Raw genomic sequence first — 20,509 nt, 5'->3', positions numbered from 1 at the left:
CTGAATTAAATAACCTTAAATAAGCATTTAAGAACATGAAAAAAAACTTCAGATAAGTACAAAAACTCAGATAAAAAATATCTAACAAATGAATAAAATGGAAGATAATGAAACGAAAGTGACTAAATTCAGTAAAGAAAGGGAAGAAGAGAACAAAATCATCTTAGAAATAGTGATAAATTACAAAGTGGCAAGGGGGAAAGTACCCAAATGAAAATATAACAAGGGACACTGAAGAAAAGCTTGAAAAACTAAGAGGACAAAAATAAAAGAAAAATATGTGCCAAAATGAAAAAAAATGATAAGGAAGACAGGCAAAGAAGATCCAACATTCATATAGTGGGAGACTCAGAAGAAAAAAACAGCAGAACACAATATTAAAAACTGTAACTTACCAGCCTGGGCAACATGGCAAAACCCCATCTCTACAAAAATACAAAAATCAGCTGAGCATGGTGGTGTCTGCCTGTTAGTCCCAGCTACTCAGGAGGCTGGGAAGGGAGGACTGCTTGAGCCCTGAAGGTGGAGGTTGCAGTGAGCTGGACTGTATTACTGTACTCCAGCCTGGGCAAAAGAGTGAGATCCTGTCTCAAAAAAACCCACATAAACAAACAAAAAAAACCCTATAATTTAAGAAATGTTCCAGAAACAAAAGAAAGCCTGAAACCACATTTGAAAGGGCCCATGTGTATCTGTGATCTGAACCAATGAACTCTGAGACATATGCCTATAAAATAATTACAGTAATATTAAACACTTGGGCCTCCAAACAAAATGACCGGGTCACTCGCTAAAGGAAGGAAAGCAGATTCACATCAGAGTTTGACAGCAACAATGCAAGACAACAGTGGAGGGCCATTTTCAAGAAATTTCAAGAACTTTGAACCAAAATATTTTAAAATCCAGCCAAGCTGTCCTTCAAGTGTACATGTTATAGAACCTAATATGGAACTTATGTTCAAGAACTTGAGAACTCTTCTTGAGAAATCTTTTGCCACTCAAAGTGGGGTTCATGGCCCACAGCATCTATACCATTTGGGATTTTTTTAGGAGTGGGAATCTAGGCCCTGCCCAAGAGGTCCAGGTGATGAGTATGCTCATTATTGTTTGAGAACTGCTATACCGAAGAACACGTTTCATAGAACAAAGGGGAAAAGGAAAACTTTGGCAAGATGACTGATGGCAAGCAACAAAAAGATTTAAACATATCTAGAACTAAAAACATATATGTAAATGGTGAACATTCTGACAAAGTAGAAATAGTACAACTGAAATAATGAGAGCAGAAGAGAAAAGGAAGAAAGCAGAATACATTAATTGTCAAGTAGATGATACATAATAAAGGATATTATTTTAAACTGACAAACCAAACAGTAGAAATCTAAGTAAAAACAAAGGAAATTAGGATATTATAGAACATAAAACTATAGAGGTACAAAACAAACTTTCCTAAATACTGCCCCCCTACCAAGGAAAGAAACATGGTAAATATAACATAATACTAGAGGATATAACATAAAATAATATGATAAAGTTGAGACCAAACATATTCTGCATCTCAATTAATGCAAATGAGCTTAAGACACTAATCAAAAGAAAAATACCTCAAACTTTCTTGCAAAACAAAACCCAATTCTATGCTGTATACAAGAGACACTCTTAGAGTGATTCAGAAAGGCTAAAACTAAAGATATACTAAGGAAAAATTGAAATTAAGAAGATAGGGGATGCAATCCTATTATCAGACAAAGTGGAATTAAGGTCCAAAAGCATTAAAGAAATATTTTTATAACCTCAAAGATCACAATTAAAAATGAAAATGTAGCAGTTATAAATTTCTATGCACCAAATAACACAGTAACTACATTTATAAATCACAAACTACAATAGATGCTAACAGGAATACGCTATTGAATAGACTTTAACAACACTCTTAAACCAAAACAAGTGAACAAAAAGTAAGCAGTAATTTAAAAGATCTACATGTTATGTTTAATAGGATAGAGGTTATATAGGTTATATATTTCTTATATAAAACATATAGCCTATATATTATACATAATATATATTTTATATATAGTATATATAAACTATAAAGGTTTTCTATATATGCATACACATATAATAGGTATGTAGTAGTCTCCTTATTCACAGTTTCAGATACCCATGGTCAACTGCAGTCCAAAAATATCATAGTATTTTGAGAGACAGAGAAAGAGAGAGACCCCACATTCACATAACTTTTATTAAAGCAGTATTTTGAGAGAGACCCCATGTTCACATAACTTTTATTAAAGTATATTATAATGATTGTTCTACTATTGTTGTTAATATCTTACTGTGTCTAATTTATCAATTAAACTTTATCATAGGTATGTATATATAAGTAAAAACATAGTGTATACAGGGTTCAGTACTATCTATTGCTTCAGGCTTCCACTGGGAGTCTTGGAACCATCCTTTGCAGATAAGCTGGGACTAATGTGTGTATGTGTTTATGTGTGTGTGTACAAATAAAACACTACACTGATAAGAGAAGATATACCTTCTCCTTGGGCACACACAGAATATTCAAAAACCTAATCCTATGTTAGATCATAGAAAAAGTGTTGATATCAAAAGGCATGTTATGTATGTAAAAGGCCAAACTTGGGTATTCTTTTAACTAAAATCTGTGTAATATGACTAATAAACTCTAGGTAAAAAGACAAAAAATAAGTCTGTGGTCACTAGTAGAGGTATTCTAACTTTCAAGTATGTCTACATGCTATAGAGCTAATATTTCAACTATTTTGAAGACAAAACAAAATGACAGATCTTCAAGAACCAACCTACATTTTTAAGCAAACTATTTTAATTTGGAGAAATGTTTTTAACAATCTTTAAATTACACATTCTGGCTTAATCTTTATCCAAAGAATTCACCAAGATCTATGTCACCTTAATAGTGGCTTATAAATTATTCCAGCTTTTCAAATTATTTTGTGAGAATAAAGGTAAAATAAGGGATTCTCATGACTCAGATAAAATTCCCTATCTTCTAATGTCTATGGAAGAGTCTTTTCTTGCATCAACATTTTAAAATATGAAATGAAAAGCTACTATGCTGCATTTTAGGTTTCTTATTGGTATAAAAAATAAATATATAGGTCTCTAAAATAAAAATATAATGTGTGATCTCACAATTTGTCACTTACATGGTAATTAAAGCATAATCATGAGGCCGGGTGCAGTGGCTCACACCTGTAATCCCAGCACTTTGGGAGGCCGAGGTGGGCAGATCACTTCAGGTCAGGAGTTCGAGACCAGCCTGGCTAACATGGCGAAACCCCATCTCTACTAAAAAATACAAAAATTAGCCAGGCGTGGTAGTGAGCATCTGTAGTCCCAGCTACTCAGGAGGCTGAGGCAGGAGGATCACCTGAGCCCAGGGGGCAGATGTTGCAGTGAGCCGAGATCAGGCCATTGGCCACTGCACTCCAATCTGGGTGACAGAACAAGACCCTGTCTCAAAAAAAAAAAAAAAAACCCCATAATCATGAAAGAGCCAAGAGCGTTGTTACAAGCTCAGTGATGCTTCATCCAACAAACTTAAACCCTCTTCACTCAGTCACCCCGTCCATATTCCCAAGCAGCATCCTGCCAATTCATCTGCCAGCCCTATGTATGACATCAACTGTACCTTGCCAACAAGGAGAAGAGCTGAATCACAAGCAGCTAGGATGAAAGTCTCAAATATTCCCCTAAAGCTCTTAGTAATGCAAAAGGATAAAGGTCCAATAGTTAAAAGGACAGAGGACTCAGACTGTCCAAATAAAGAGGCAATAGTCGCTGATGCTTTGATAATTGCAAATGCTATGCCTTTGCTTAAACTTCTCACCTTTAATGGCTTAAAATTCTTTCCAAGGATTAGGGGAGAAAAAGCTATCATTGCTGCCTTGCCATCCTTGCTCAGTTTAGAACTAATTTTATACTAAAAATGAAAATACAGGTAGGTGTGTACATGCAGGGAGGAGTAGACAGAAAGAAATAATCTGACTAGGTCATTGGAAATCCCAGTTTTCATAAAGGAGGCTATACAACTGTGCATCCAGTATAATACTGATTCCTTAATGACTCCTACAGATGTATCTTTATTTGCAGAGATACATAAAATTCTCAAAACAAAATTATTTTAAATTGTTTTTATATCGTAATAAAATTACTGTTTGGTGTATTGTTTTATGAATTTTAACGCATGTATAGTTTCATATAACCACCACCACAATCAGGCACAGAACAGTTTCATCACCCACCAAAAATCTCTCAAGCTATAGCTTTATAGTTAGATGAAGCAAAATTAATTTTAGTTCATATTATTTTAATGCTTTTTCCCATAAAAGAGTCATGCAAAACAACAAGAGCAATCTCCCCAAAATATCTAGGAATCCCCAACCCAGAGATTCAAATACAAAGTGATACGGTAAGGTTTCAGTCTAAGTGAGGAGGGGAACTCATGTAAAGCACATGCCCTGTTCTAAAAGCAAGATTCTTTACTTGGTCATCCCTGTTCTGCATGGCACAAACATTCTCTATACTCTCTTGTCTTTCTGGCCTTTATGGCAAAGCCAGGACCTAAATCCAGCAGAAGCTCAATAATACCTCCCCTTGCTTCCAGGCATGATAGAGCCCAAGACTTCATCAAAATAGTTGGTAGACTCAAACAAGAAATGAGCTGTTAGCAGAAAAAAAATGGTAGCACATTTCAGATGATGGAAGTGAGAAGCATGTTGTCAAGTGAAACCAAGAAAGCTGACAGATACGTAAGGGTTGGGGAGAAAAGCTGATTTAGCAAAAGCAGGAATGAGAAAGGAGCCAAAAATGGGACGGTTAAGGCAATTTCATTCAAAGAACCATATCACTGAGGCTAAGCCATGCCCCTGCTTCCAAGTATCTCTCCTCGAAATAAATTATTTGAAGTAGAATTTGTAGGCCAAAAAGTATACTTATGTCACATGTAAGTTTTATGCAGCTTATTAAAAAAATACTCAAAAGCTCCCTAATCCAATGCATTTTTGTTGAGTTATTCTACTAACAGATTCTTATTTCATAGTTCCACAATTATCTATTTAAACAAGCTTTGGCCTTAGGAACAGTAAAGAAATGCATTCTTATTTTAAAAACTTTAATAAATGCACAAATAGACAGCTCCTTAGCTTTGACCCCAATCTAGTACCAGTACTATCCTTGGCAAAAAGCAGGACAAAAATATTTGTTATTCATAGGCAGCTCCTGCTTTTGCTAAATAATAGGTGAAACTGATCCAAATCCGAAATAATAAGCACACCAATCACTGTACTTCAACCTGTCATTTATTCATGATGCAAGAATTTCTCTTATTCTGAAAAGGTCAAACTGCTTTGTAAAATACCATTCAAGTCATAAATTCCAAAGTTCAATAGCATCAGAGGTCATCTTACACATGGATTCCTTTACATTGAAAATTTTGTTAATTGCCAATAGCATTCTTATTTGTACTAAACAACTAAGTGTAAAACAAATTCACTAAATTCTGCTTATGAATTAATGCTTATTTACATATACTTGTATACTTGTTTATCTGCACATTAAATATGCCTGGAAGCAAACATAAGAAACCCATCACACTGGCTGCCTCCACAGAAGGGAATTTGTTGACTGGGAGACAGTAGAGGGTTCTTATCCCTGTGTTTTTGAGCCTTTTGAGTTTTGAATCACATAAATGCATTACTACCCAGAGAATAAGTACACAAAATTTAAATAAAGAAGATAATTATTTCTGTAAGAGAATATCTTTCTAGTTTGCACATGCTGTCAGCTAATAACAAAAATGAAACTATCGAAAGACATGGGGCAGGCCACCACTGTCCACATGGAAGGTATATATGGGAAATAATGATTTCTCTAAAAATTTGATTAAATGTTACATTTTAGAAGACAAAGAGCTGAGTAGAAATGCTTGAGAATGGTTCTTTCTCCCAGTGGTTGAAATGGCCATCTGAATGCCTTCTGTTTTCAGAACTCTGTTCATGTGTATGTGAGCACATGTGTGTGCATGCAAACATGCGCGCATGAGAGAGAGAGCACGCGAGAGAGAACGGGAGACAGAAAGAGAGAGAAAGAGAGAGAGGAGGGGGTTGGAGGGACGGAGGGAGGAGCAGCCATGTCTCTGTAGAACATAATTCCCTGACTCAGACAACACTCCTGACAACACCAATACACACAGCCAAAGGGTGAAAGCCACCTCTCTGCAGAAAAGTCCTGCACCCCGACCCACTGTCCCAGTGTCCACCCGGAAATAGACAGCCAGAGTAAGGCAGTGGAGCATGACAGCTTGAGAGTCAGGATGGGAGCAACACAGCAGGCACTGCTCCTGCTCAGCAGCATGAATGTTATCCAAACCCAACAACTGTCTTAAGGAGGAGAGAACCATGTATTTAATTATAGTGCTGCAAACCAGTACAGGTCAAAGCACTACTTGTTAGCAGCCCACCAATGAGAGATGACTTGTACCAGAATGTAAATCAACTGTGTCACTAAGCACACTTAGAGCTCTGCTAACTTTTTTTCCTACATGTAGACTTTTTTTTTTTTTTTTTTTGAGACAGTCTTACTCTGTCACCCAGGCTGGAGTGCAGTGGCACAATCTCAGCTCACCGCAACCTTCGCCTCCCAGGTTCAAGCGATTCTCGTGCCTCAGCCTCTAGAGTAGCTGGCATTACAGGAGTGCACCACCACAGCCGGCTAATTTTTGTATTTTTAGTAGACATAGGTTTTTGCCATGTTGGCCAGGCTGGTCTCAAACTCCTGACCTCAAGTAATCAGCCTGCCTTGGTCTCCCAAAGCGCTGGGATTACAGAAGTAAACCACCATACCAAGACATTCTTTTTTTTTTTTTTTTTTTGAGTGGGGGAAGAGGTCTCGCTCTGTCACCAGGCTGGAGTGCAATGGTGCCATCTTGGCTCACTGCAACCTCTGCCTCCAGGGTTCAAGCGATTCTCCTGCCTCAGCCTCCCGAGTAGCTGGGACTACAGGCATGTGCCACCATATCCAGCTAATTTTTGTATTTTTAGTAGAGATGGGATTTCAACATGTTGGCCAGGATGGCCTCGATCTCTTGACCTCGTGATCCACCCGCTTTGGCCTCCCAAAGTGCTGGGATTACAGGCATGAGCCACAGCGCCTGGCCTCCTAGACATTCTTAAGGAAGGAAGCAGTATGTTGATTTACATTTTAGCATGAGCTCCTTATTTTACTGTGAACTACTAACAGTTCTCAAACCAGCACAGTGTGAGCCACAGTTAGAGTAGCACTGTGAGTATAAATGACAGTAAATTTTAGTAACACAGTGACAAAGACAACCGGGAGAAAAATCCTGAAAATCCAAATTCCATTAATCTCAGCTACTGTGTAAACTAGTAACTATGATATCAGTTGATAAAGGTTTTAAAGATTAAGTCTCTTTAAGTCTTCCCAAAGACTTTACAGATTATAAAACTCTCTTGAAGAGGAATGAATAAGCAGGACTTGGCACTCCAGTTTTGAAAGGCTGTTGTCCCTCATTTTAAAGCATAAAAACTATAAGATAAGTACTGACAAATGTTTGTTATCCAACTGATAAATCAACTTTCACTTGGACCATAATCACATACTTTCTAGTCTTTCGTATTTTAAAAACGCTTCTTTGGCTTAAACTCTTAAGAAGTTTCTTGGCTTAGGATACTTTGTAGATTATTTAAACATTCCTGATAAAAGTAAAACACAAAAGTAAATTTAACATTCCAAATTGTTTAAAATGCTTCTTTTAATTTGAAATTATTTCTTTAAAAAGTACCAAATACAAACTTTATATTTATTAATGATTCCAGTGATACCAACCGTGATCCCTCACTCATTAGAGCACTAGAATTCTCAATCACTCCCAGTGTGCCACTTCCTATTGCCCTTCTGCAAATCCTGCTGATTCTAGAAGCACATGAATACCCTGTGCCCTCAAAAGGATTAGCAGCAGTAGCATATTACTTTCTACACAGTCATTTGCATTTATGGACATGACCTACATTTTGAAAGAGTGTTAAAACATAAAACATTAGATCATTTTTGTTCTTAAGTTTGATCAGTGAATTCTCAAATGTATGAGAATGATGCCTCACCTCATTAATTTCCTCTCATCAGCAAAACAATACTCAAGATGAGCAGCTCCTTTTATGGTAAAAAGGAGTTCTGGGGCTCAAAGAAAGAAAAGCATAGAAGCCCTCTTCTTTTGTTCCTTTCAGCAATATGCCTAAAAATTCAATTATAAAATCTTATTTGGTGTTTGAAAGGAGCCATTTACTATATAAAACCAAAGTTTAGATTAACTGGTTTTAGGTTGTTTTGTTCTTAATTTTGAAAAAGAAAAAAAAATCTACTTTTTTCATCTTGTAAACATGTCCTAAGCCACAAAAGATTTTCTAAAGCATTTTTTCAACAAGTTTTTATACATTTTAAAATTTACCTTTTAACTTAAATAGAAAATCACTCATCTTGGTGTATAGCACTTTCAGTTTTAATAAATGCACCCAGCTGTGAAATCATCACTATAATCAAGATACAGAACAATTTCATTACTCCAAAAAAAAAAAATGCCCTCACCTCTCACCTTACTCTGAGTCCTTGGCAACCATCCTCAGTTAAGTCTTAATGTCCAAATGTAGACTAGATGTATATTACAGCAATCTCTGGGACAAATTTAATAGCAAAGAGAAGACAATGCCAAGAGCTCTACCTGTCATCTTGCTCATATGTCCTTCCTACACACTCAGTGGGTAAGAGGCTTATAGGCTGTGGAAGAGTATCATTGGTCTATCAGAGAGCTCCTCTTTCCTTGGGTTTCCTTTTCCAGCATGAAAGAATATCAACAAACTGTATTCTTTCTGCTCATATCCCACCTCCTTTTTGCTGTGAAATATTCCCTCAACCTGAGTTCCTTGTGCACCAGTGACCACATCACAGGCTTAATTATTAGCACAGATGGTGCCAATTAGTTCTGTGTGAAGTGCTGAAATAGAAAGGATAATAGAAGCATTACAAGCCTCCTAAAAATGGTCACAGCTGGGGCCCAGTGATGACAGCTTGGGGGCAACCATATCTTTACATTCTGCAGCTCACCTTCCACCTCCTGCTCCATCCACCAGAGCAGAACCATGATCTCAGGCTCAGAGTAGGCATACTTTATAAAACACACACACACACACACACACACACACACACATAACTAATATATGTCAGATAGGAAGAAATTTTCTTAGAAAGTAACCAATATTCAAAAACCTTTCTTTTCCATTCATTGTTGTTAACATCCTTAGAAATAGTCCATTTCAATAACATAACATAATGGGACTGGGAACATATTTTATTAATTAGGAGGAAATTATAGTAGTAATATTAACATCTTAACATTTGTAAGCACCCTGGAGTCTACAAACCACCCTCACATAGTTTCTAATTTAATCCAGTCTTAGCAACGTGGCACCTTGGAGGACTACAAAAGAAATTAAAGACCCTCTGAAGCTTTTAAGCTACAGACTAAAAAGGGTGGGGGGACACAAGTAACAAGACATAAGAACAATTACAACATATCAAAATAACTAGAAACATTAAGATGTGGTCAAATTTATACCATTTCACCAAACCCAAAATATATAAATGTCTATGATACTAAAAAATAATAGTTAGGCCTGGCCCTATTTTTGATATAAAATTTCAGTATAAAAAACAGCAAAGTGTTTCTAAAAGTGAAATTTGACGTAGCATACTAACACAGCATTTTGAGTTTGGGGTATTGTTAATGTGGGAAACCATTCCTAAAGAAAATGGGTTATTGAACAGGGTCTACACATTGACAAATATGAATTTAAGAACAGCATTTTAACTGAGGAAAAAAATAAGAAAAGAGGTATCAAAAATGGTACTGAAATGATCTTGCTTGTGAGTCCAGCTCTTCCAAAAGAAGGGTGAATTTATCTTCTTTGTATCTCCAGCACTGACTACAAATTCAGAAACCATTTTTTAAATGGAAATAAAACAAGTTATGTGAAAACACAGAAGGATACCTTAAAGAACAGGCTTTTTAACAACAATTACTGTGGCAGCTTTGTAATTCTGGCAGAAGAAAAAAACTGTAACGATGGCAGGCATAAAGAATTGGGATCTAACCAACAGGACTGAAGAAACGGAAAAAATGAGGTGGATTTGAGAACAATCAAGAGGAGAAGCTGAGGCAGACTCCAGCTGGTCTTTTGGACTTGAGGGTGGTTGGACCAGAGACAGGAGAGGCTAGATGCAGAGGGGGATGCAGGATGGAGAACGGCCTGCTGTCTACACACACAGGGGCAGGCGCTTCATAGACAAGAACTGTTTCAGCTTCCTCAGCCCAACGAAGAGGCTGCTCCTGGTAAGGAGAGGATTGGAAGTCAATCTCACAATAAGAAGATACAGTAAATTCAATCCGCAATCTATTCATTTTTAGAGATCACTGGAATGGCCAAGTAGAATTTATGTTAGTGAATGAAAATGAATACTGCAGTCATGACTTTGAAAGTGTTTTAAAAAATACCATTTTGGAATAAAATGTAAATGGGCTATAAAGTTTTCATCATGAACTTAGAGCCCTCCATCAGTTTCCCCATCCATTACCTCTTATCCCCCAATTCATACTCTCCACTCTCCCTAAGAAAACCTACAGTCTCTTATTTCACCCCTCCTGCTCCCTCCTGGTGCTGGAGCTGCCCCCACATTCCACTTTTTCAACAGGTCCCCTGCCACACAGAGCCACCTCAAATGTATTCCCATTAGATTTGAGACTGCTCAACACACAACTCAATATTGCAAAGAACAGGGGTTTCTCATGTGTTGCAAGTCTATTTTCAACTTTCTAAAGCAACACTTGCTTTCCTACCTAGAAAAAAAAATGAAACCAAACATGCTTTTTTATCTCCCCATTAAAATAGGAAGTCAGAGAAAGAGGGTCAGTTTGACTCTGGATCAGTTCAGGCATCTGAAAGGAAAGTTAACTGTCACGCAAGAATGAGGTTAGCAAGCAGGTCCCAGAGGAGGGTGACGCACCTAGCAGGTCTGTTGTTGAGAGTGGGAAGCACAGGCTGGGGTGCAGTAGGAGATAGCAGAGGGAGCAGGTAATTGAAAGAAGGTCTTGAAAGCACGAAATGAGAGGAGACAAGAGCAATAGTCCTCAAAGATGAATAACCCAAATCAGTTTTTTGTTTGTGGATATCTGAAGTATTTACATTTGAATATGGATACATATGATGTTCTGTGATTTCACTTTAAAGAAAATAATGATGCCAGACTTTGAAATTATGGCTTAAGAGTACAGAGAAGCTGTTGAATTTTCTAATTCTTACCTCCTTTCAGACAATTGTTTTCTGAAAACAACTCTATTCTGAGTGTAAAACGATCTCTTGCAGAGGTGTGAGACTTGCCTTTTCCTAAACTTTCTTAGGCAAGAAACAGGTTAGGTTACCCACTGTAAGACCTTAAAAAATTGCAATGTAATCTGCAAAAACTGGATGTTAACTAAGTCATATTTAAACAGATTATGCATTAACCATCAATTCCAAGGGCATTGGGTTTTTCAACAAAACAAGTATTTCCCATTACTTGACAAACTTAAAATCCTAATTTAGCACTCCCAAGGAACAGAAGCCCATTTAGATGACACAGTTGGGGCCAATAATTCCTTCGTTAATCAAAACAGCTAAAATGAAGAATCATACAAAATGCATATATTCATTTTGTTTTAGCAAACATTTAAATGTACACTAATTTGCAAATCTTTTGCTGTAGAGCTAGGGCCCTTCCTCTGAGAAGGATCCGGTGATGGACTGTCTCACTCTCTGCCATGCCTAAATAACACCTATAAGACAATGTCTAAGATGCCCAGGTTTGTTTTCTTTAAAGGAGAGTGAAAAAGACACTTGTGAAGCAATGTAAAAACAGAATCTGGCTGTCCATATTCTGATGATTTTTCCCTAATCTTTTATAATTGTCTCGTCTTTATTCAATCTGATAGCAATTTGTCTTTATGAAGTCTTTCCAAACGTTTTCATAGAAATGATGGCTCTATTTTAGCACACACTTTTCATCATTCTCCATTCCATTTCATTAAATTATGCCAATTACAGTAACAAGAATACCACACATAAACAGATTTGGGAACAAAATGCCTCCTGGTGAGCCATAAACTCAGTGAGTGGACATCTTCCCCATCATCCTCACACCAATGCCCACTCAGCAGGCCGACAGAGCCTGCACTAGTCAGGGCACTGTTAGGAGGGAATGGAGGGAGCTGGGTTAACAGGGGAAGGAGGTGAAGAAAGAGGCCTCCTATTGCACTGAAATGTGTCTCTTGCATAATTCTGTCTGTGAGTATTCCTGAAGCCAGGGATGTATCTTAGTAATGCCTAGCATATTTTAGCACATAATAAATATGTATTCAATGTAAGCATTTGATTTGACTCTCTAATTATTCCCACAACATTAGGAGAACACAGAGCAATGTTTTATCCAGATAAAAGCTAAAGGGCCCATGGAAAGACTAGTAAATTCCAAGATTATCACAGGAATAAAGGAAACAAGAGGAAGAAAAAAAACCCAGTTCCATAATTCTATTCAAAAGCACCCTAATCCAAAAATAAAAAGCCAACCCAACTCATGCTCAACAATGGGAAATGGTGACCAGATTAATAACTTAGTTGGTTGTGGGCTCCTTCGTAGGCTAAGTTTTAAACTGAATTCTCAGAACTTAATCAAACCTTTCAATTAGGTGAAGAGACTTCTATGAGAACAGATTGTTTTTCAGAAACAATGACAATAAGAGCTAACAAAACTAAACACTTAATCTTGCCAGGCACTGTACTAAACATACTGCATGCATTTATTCATTTAATCCTCCTAAGTTTGTAGAAGTAGCTACTCATTCGAAGACACAGAGCTAGTCAGTGGTGTAGCCAGGATTTGAACCCAGAACCCATGCTCTCAACCACTATACCATACTGCTCAATATAGTTTGCCTTTTCTTATAAATGATATAATTTTAATATTTTACCTAAGGGTTTTCTTAGTATACTTCTCAAAGGTACATTATCAAAGTCCTTATAAATTATAAATTAATTCTTAATTGGCACTATATGTTCACTGAATAAAAAAACTATATATGACTCATTCATTCATTAATAAACATTTAACAAGCAGTTACTTAATCACTTGAAAACACAGAGTTAAAGTAACTCTACTGAGTTACTTTATGAAGCTTCTCAGTTACTGAGGCTTCATCATATGCTGTCCTTGCTCATGCTCTCAGGATGCTCGATCTGGTAGCGGAGCCACATGATTGTCACACAGTTTTAGTAAATGATAACAGTGACTTTCACGAAGGGTCCTAGGTTATCCAAGGATGGAATGGAAGCCAGGGGAAGTGAAGGGGAAGGAGACTGACAAACATCTGGCATTCGACTAACGCATTTCTTCTGTAAGCCGTGGACATCCATGTGAGGGCCACAGCGGAAGAGAAATATGATCAGAGTTTCATTTAGGAATAACCACTCCAGCAGTAGAGAGGATGGGCCAAAGGAGGGAAAGCAGGAAAGCCAGAAGGCTAGTGAAGATCTGCTGTAAAAGTTTAGGTGAGAGCTCCTGAACTGTATGCTTTAAATGAGGGAATTGTATGGTATGTGAATTATGCTCAACACAGCTGTTTTAAAAAGTATGTCTAGATGAGAAATGGTGAGAACATGAACTCAGTAACAAGGGAGAGAGCCGGAACAAATATTCAGAAGTCAGAATCAGCAAGTCTTGATGAGGGATGAATGAGAGGGAGGGAGGGCTAGGCTGAGGCGTGGAAGTAAGATCAGCAGAGAGAAGAAAACAGCCATGCCACAGATAGAAGGTACGTAAGAGAGGGAGATAAACATGTAAGCAGCAAACTGTAACACAGACGGAACCAATGCAATGTTATGATGGAGAGCCTAGCCCATGACAACAAATCCAGAGCTGATAAAGACATATGAACTAATTGCTGAAAGAGGAATTCATTAACAACGGTGGTGCTATAAACTGTTATCAATTTTCCACTTCCTCCTCTGCATCAAACATGGTGCCTGACACTTCTTGTGTACACTACCAATGTCTCCATTTTATATTCAAGGAAACTGAGACTCAAAGATTAAAAGGAAATGCTGGGATTCTAATTCAGTTACCACCAGACTTTGACACCCCAAGCTACCTCTATGCTGTGACACTGCCTGCTTACACAAATAATTATGAAAATGATAACAAAGATAACGAAAGTTTCATTCTGATACTAAGCTAGTTAGAACTGCAGCTCACATCCCCTGTGCCTTGATCAACTACTCAGCCCTGTGTTTGGCATTTCACATATACAACCTCATCTATGCCTCGCCTTGTGAGAGTGGTAACAAGACCTGCAAATCAGTAAGCACCTGCTCAATACCAGACACATAATCAGAGTTATACATGTGTTATTTCTACTCTTTAGAGCACTCATGCAAGGGAGGCTGCACTGGCCTCACTCTGCAGTCAAGGAAATGGGCTCACAAGAAAAGGTGATACACTAAGAGGCAGTATAGGAATAGAATCCACATTTGTATAGTTTCGAATATCTATAATCTCTCTCTCTTCTCTCCCTCTGTTTCTCTCTCTCCCTCTCTCTCAGTTGAGAGACAGGAAGAACACGTGTCACAAAATGTTCAAAATCAGTGAATCCTGATAAAGAATATATAGGAATTATCTGTATAATGCTTCCAACTTTCAAATCTGAAACTAGGAAAATAAAGCCTGTGAGTCAGGGTACAAAAGAACCTGGAAAGGCTCAGTTCATTCTCAGAGGATACTTCTGGTATTACAGATAAGACTCAATTCTGCTTCTTTTCTTTTCTATTTTTCTGAGACAGAGTCTCGCTCTGTCGCCCAGGCTGGAGTGCAGTGGCACGATCTCAGCTCACTGCAAGCTCTGCCTCCCGGATTCACGACATTCTCCTGCTTCAGCCTCCCAGTAGCTGGGACTACAGGCGCCCGCCACAGCGCCTGCTAATTTTTTGTATTTTTAGTAGAGACGAGGTTTCACCGTGTTAGCCAGGATGGTCTTAATCTCCTGACCTCGTGATCGCCAGCTTCGGCCTTCCAAAGTGCTGGGATTACAGACGTGAGCTACTGCGCCCGGCCTCAACTCTGCTTCTAAGCAGCTGCTGGCAGAGGGAGAGGGGGGGCCACATGAAAACTTATTTTTTTAAAAGAAACTGCAATTAAATGATATTTTTTAAACCACCAATTAAATATGTATGGTACAGGCAGGCTTGGTAGTCACCAGGCCCTAAACATTAGAAATGCAGTGTAACTTCTGGGGTGAGTAGTTAACTCATTTTCACCTTAGAAAAAGAACCAATTTTAGTAGGTAAATTGTTAGTAATTCAACATGTTTGATAGGTACATCTTGCCAAGTGTAGAATTAAAACTGTCAATTCGTTTAGAATTAAAACTGTCAATTCGTTTAGAATTAAAACTGTCATTACTAAAATGAAGTATTATCTAAGATTTAATATTTGGAAGATACCAGGCCATTTCTATTTTTTAGAAATTGGAGACATATGTAATTCTGCAGGTAAAGTAGTAATCTTTTGCTAAAAATTACATCAAAAAAGTGAACTAAGTTTGCCTCAAAAGGAAGGATGATAATTACTTTAGGGAAATTATTTGAATATTGATTTAATCTTGAGGGCTGAACTTTATGACACTGCCAGTATTTATTTTTAACCCACAAAAAAAATGGCATTTTCATATGTTTTCATCTATTACATTGGTAGGCTATTCTCTGGTTCAGTCTACAAAAATTTCTTTATTTTGCAAATGAAAGTAGTGTTCAAGTGTCATCAATTTTTAAAGGCAACACTAGATGGCAGTAAATACACAAAAGTTGTGACAGAAATGACATCAGAATACAGTAGTGATCATTTTTGTCTTTACTCAGTTTTATCTGTACTAAATCAAGCTTTTAAAAAAATGAAGAATCAGGGCTGGGTGTAGTGGTTCACACCTGTAATCCCAGCACTATGGGAGGCCAAGGCAGGCAGATCACTTGAGGTCAGAAGCTCGAGATCAGCCTGGCCAACATGGTGAAACCCCGTCTCTACTAAAAATACAAATATTAGCCAAGCGTGGTGGTGTGCACCTGTAATCCCAGCTACTCAGGAGGCTGAGCCATGAGAATTGCTTGAACCCAGGAGGCAGAGGATGCAGTGAGCCAAGATCGTGCCACTGCACTCCAGCCTAGGTGACAGAGCAAGACTCTGTCTGAAATTAAAAAAAAAAAAAAAAAAAAGAATCAGAAACCTGCATAAAAAATAAAGTGACCTGGCTTTGGAAATGTGATCCAGAAAAGCAATAGAAACTATCAATTCATCCAATTTTAAATATTGAGAACATTAACACTCAATATCAACTTTACAAAATTGTTACATTTTCTAAGTCGTGTTTGTTCTGTTAACAAATTCTAATCATGTAAATGTATCTAGATATTTATTTGGTTAATTAATTTGGAGAAAAAAGCATCTTAAATTGCTTTTTCCATCAAGACATTAAAAATTTATGAGAATTTTTATATATTTATAGATTATGGCATTTTTTGAGTTAGTAAAATTTCTGCTCTTATAGGGGCCATGAATAAACATATGAAAGTATAGCATGCTATTAATTTAATATGCTACTAGCAAAACTTTTTAAAATCAATAAGAACATTATGTAGACTCCAGTAAAAAATTCTATTTTAAAGTTAATTTTAAGATTTAATTTCCTTATTTGAAAAGATTCTCAGACAAAAGAGAAAAATCTTATAAACAGAAACATGTTAATTGACCCAATGATGGTATTTTTCTTTTTTTTAATTTTTTTAGACAGAGTCTCGCTCTGTTGCCCAGGCTGGAGTGCAGTGGCGCAATCTCGGCTCACCACAACCTCTGCCTCAAGCAATTCCCCTGCCTCAGCCTCCCGAGTAGCTGGGATTACAGGCACGCACCATCACGCCCGACTAATTTTTGTATTTTTAGTACAGACGGGGTTTCACCATGTTGACCAGGCTGGTCTCAAACTCCTGACCTCAGGTGATCTGCCCACCTTGGCCTCCCAAAGTGCTGAGATTACAGGCATGAGCCACTGCGCCCGGCCCCACTGATAGTTTTGATGAACATTCTGTAACATTCTTTTTTTCCAGCTTTATAGAGATATAACTGACAAATAAAAATTGAAATATATTTAAGTTATACAACATATTTTGAAAAATGTATATCCTGTGAAATGATTAGCAAAATTAATCTAATTATCACATCTATCACCTCACATAGTTACCTTGTAAAATTCAGAATTAGAATTTCAAATGATTTTACAAACTTAATGGTAACAAACCAAAAATTTGTATTTTCTATTCTATTTGTAAATGTTACACTTTTTGGATTCATTACAAGACCAGATGGCATTGAGCTGAGGTCTCAGCAACACTAGGATAGAATTGGTAAATTTCTAATTTTTTGGCTATTTCAAACAGCTTGAGCTTGGTTTTGTCCTGACACACAAAATTTTCTATTGAGAAACCAAAGCTAGGGCCCTCTCAAATGTATGAAAGTCAATAAGGTATAAACAAAACAGATATTCAAATACACACTGCGGCAGAAAGAGAGGACCCATCTGTGCCAATACAATCCAACTTCTGATCAATAGTTAACATTTTAAAATATCATAAAATAAATAGCCATAGCTTACTGCAAGTACATTGACATAAATACACACTGAAACAGCCAAAACAATCTTGAAAAAGAAGAACAAAGTTAGTAGTCTCACACCTCCTGATTTCAAAACATACTACAAAGCTATGGAAATCAAGAGTATGGTACTGGCATAAAAACAGAAACACCGACCAATGGAATAAAGAGCCCATAAATAAACTCTGCATGTACAGTCAAATGATTTTGCAAACTTTGCATATACAATCAAATGATTTTCAACAAGGGTGCCAAGACCACTCATTAGGGAAAAGACAATCTTTTCAACAAATGGTGCTGGGAAAACTGGACATCCACATGCAAAAGAAATACAAGTTATAAAAACAACCAAATGAAAATTATAGAACTGAAAAATGCAGTCATAGAAATTTTTTTAAAACAACACCTCAGTATATGGGCTCAATAGTAGTGTGGACATATAGAAGATGTTGAAACAGTGAACTTGAAAATACATCAACAGAATTCACCTAATGTGAATAACAGAAAACAGGCTGACAAAAATTGAACAGCGCCTTAGGGACCTGTGGGAAAATACAAAAGACCCAAGATTCATATGAAAATCCCAGGAGAAGAGAGAGAATGGGGCTGAAAGAGTACTTGAAGAAATAATGGCTATAAAGTTCGTTAATTTGGTTAAAGACACAAACCCACAGATCTAAGAAGCTGAGCATGCCCCAAATGGAATAAACCCCCAAAAAGCTACACTAAGACCCATTATGATTAAACTTTCAAAAATTAAAGACAAAGGGAAAAAAATCTTAAAAGCAGCCAGAGAAAAAAGGACCCATTAACTACAGGTGAACACCAATTGGAATGATATCTCATCTGAAACCATTGAGACTAGAAGGAAATACCAAAATGTTTTTCATATGCTGAAAGAAAAAGACTATCATCCATGAATTCTATGTCCAGCAAAACTATACTTAAGAATGAAAGAGAAAAAAAGTTTTCAGATGAAGAAAAAAGAGAATTTGTTGCTAGCAGACTGACCCTTTAAAAATTGGCTAACAAAAGTTATCACAACAGAAAGGAAACTGCATTTGTTTCTCAGGGTTGCCAGAACAAAGTTATCACAAACTATTATAGATGGCTTAAAACAGCAGGACTGTATTGTCTCACAGTCTGGAGGCTAGAAGTCCAACACCAACATGTTGGCAGGGCTATGATCCCCCTGAAACCTGTAGGGAGCCTTCTTTGATGTTTCCTGGATTCTTCCTAGCCTTCCTTGATGCTTCTTACTTTGCCAGTTTAGACAATGACAATTAAAACAGCTGTTTTTACACAATGTGAAGAGACAATAAATAAATAAATAAGAGGAGGCATAATGGTTAGAACCTAGAGGGTAACAGGCAAGTATCCCTAGAATGTGCAGATTAAGTGAATCTGTGAGGATTAGACTAGCAAAACCATCCTGTAACACATGAGACTAGCCACCTGCAGAACAGTATTTATAGGCCAGTAAGTCTCCCGAATTAAGTAAGAACCAGGCCCTCAATATGTGATTAAGGTATCACTAAATACAAAAGAAAGCAGTAGGCTAATCAATGGTGATATATTGAGCCAGCCAGAAATCTAGAGAAAGTGAAGGCAAAAATCAAGATGTAGACTGTAATGAGCTCATCCAGCATTGCTCAGAAGCTAGCGATGGACACCAAGAGCTGGCTCATGAGAGAGCTCTGCTCTGTGTGGAGGTAGGGATGGTTTTCAGGTTTTCTACATATTTCAGGATATTACACCACTCTCGCTCTTGTTCTAAATTTACCAAGAAATCTTCTAATAACCAATCCACCTTCACTTTAACATCCACTGTTATGGTATTGGTAAAGTATCTTTTTATTGTAAATTAACCACCTGGCTTTCTGGTCAATCCCCTGTAAGTTTCATGAGTTTTAAGTTTCAGTCAGTCCCAAAAGCCTTTAATTAACTAAGTATACTGGCAAAGACAAATTTTTAGATCTGTGAAGTTAAGTGCCATATTCTAAATCAAGAAGACGCACTACAAGCCTAGCCAGCTGGTCTCTCCCTGTCAAAGGTAACTCTGTCTTGTTTTCTCACTTCCACAGGTCATAAATCAGCCTTGCAAATAGCTCTCCAAAATTCTATTCAACTTACAAAATTCAAAATAGATCTACTTGTATCTGTCAGGGCCATTCTCTTTTCCCTCCCACTCACTGCTGTCTAAAATCATTCTCCAAAATGCATATTCCACATATAGCATCTATCATGAACACAGATTTCTACCAAATACAATAAGAGCCAAAAAGAGCAAAGCAGAATATATTTCTTTAGCCAACACTGGAAATGTGCAAGTTCATGATTTCCTTTCCTCTGGTCAGCCCTGAGTCCTAAGGCCTTAAGTATATGAAACACCATTCAGGATCCTCCTAAGTTCTGCTTTTATAGAGTTCCATAACTGTTCTGTTTTTAAAATATCTAAAAATGAAAGGTGGTCACAATATTCTTGACAACTATAATTACAAGCAACAAAAAAATTCCTACAAATTATTCCATTTACATTTGGTTAGTGCTTAATTTCCAAAATGTTACAGGGATCCATATTCTGAAACATGATAAAAGAAAAACCTAAAAAGAGCACAGACAGCCTACTTGGGCTTTGCATGTGAAATTATCTATCGTCCTACAAA

The 20,509-nt window shown here is 37.2% G+C and overlaps 1 protein-coding gene across 4 annotated transcripts in view; it reads right to left on the bottom strand.

Annotated features, from left to right (window-relative positions):
• Nucleotides 1-20,509, bottom strand: part of ANO10 (anoctamin 10) — a 263,376-nt gene that overhangs the window by 169,084 nt on the left and 73,783 nt on the right. The gene's annotated exons all lie outside the window — the stretch shown is intronic.

The sequence above is a fragment of the Hylobates moloch genome, unplaced genomic scaffold (assembly GCF_009828535.3).
Source record: "Hylobates moloch isolate HMO894 unplaced genomic scaffold, HMol_V3 SCAFFOLD_8, whole genome shotgun sequence".
In the NCBI taxonomy this organism is placed as follows: domain Eukaryota; kingdom Metazoa; phylum Chordata; class Mammalia; order Primates; family Hylobatidae; genus Hylobates; species Hylobates moloch.
Note: the sequence above shows the minus strand (reverse complement) of the source record. Positions and strands in the feature narration are given on the sequence as shown.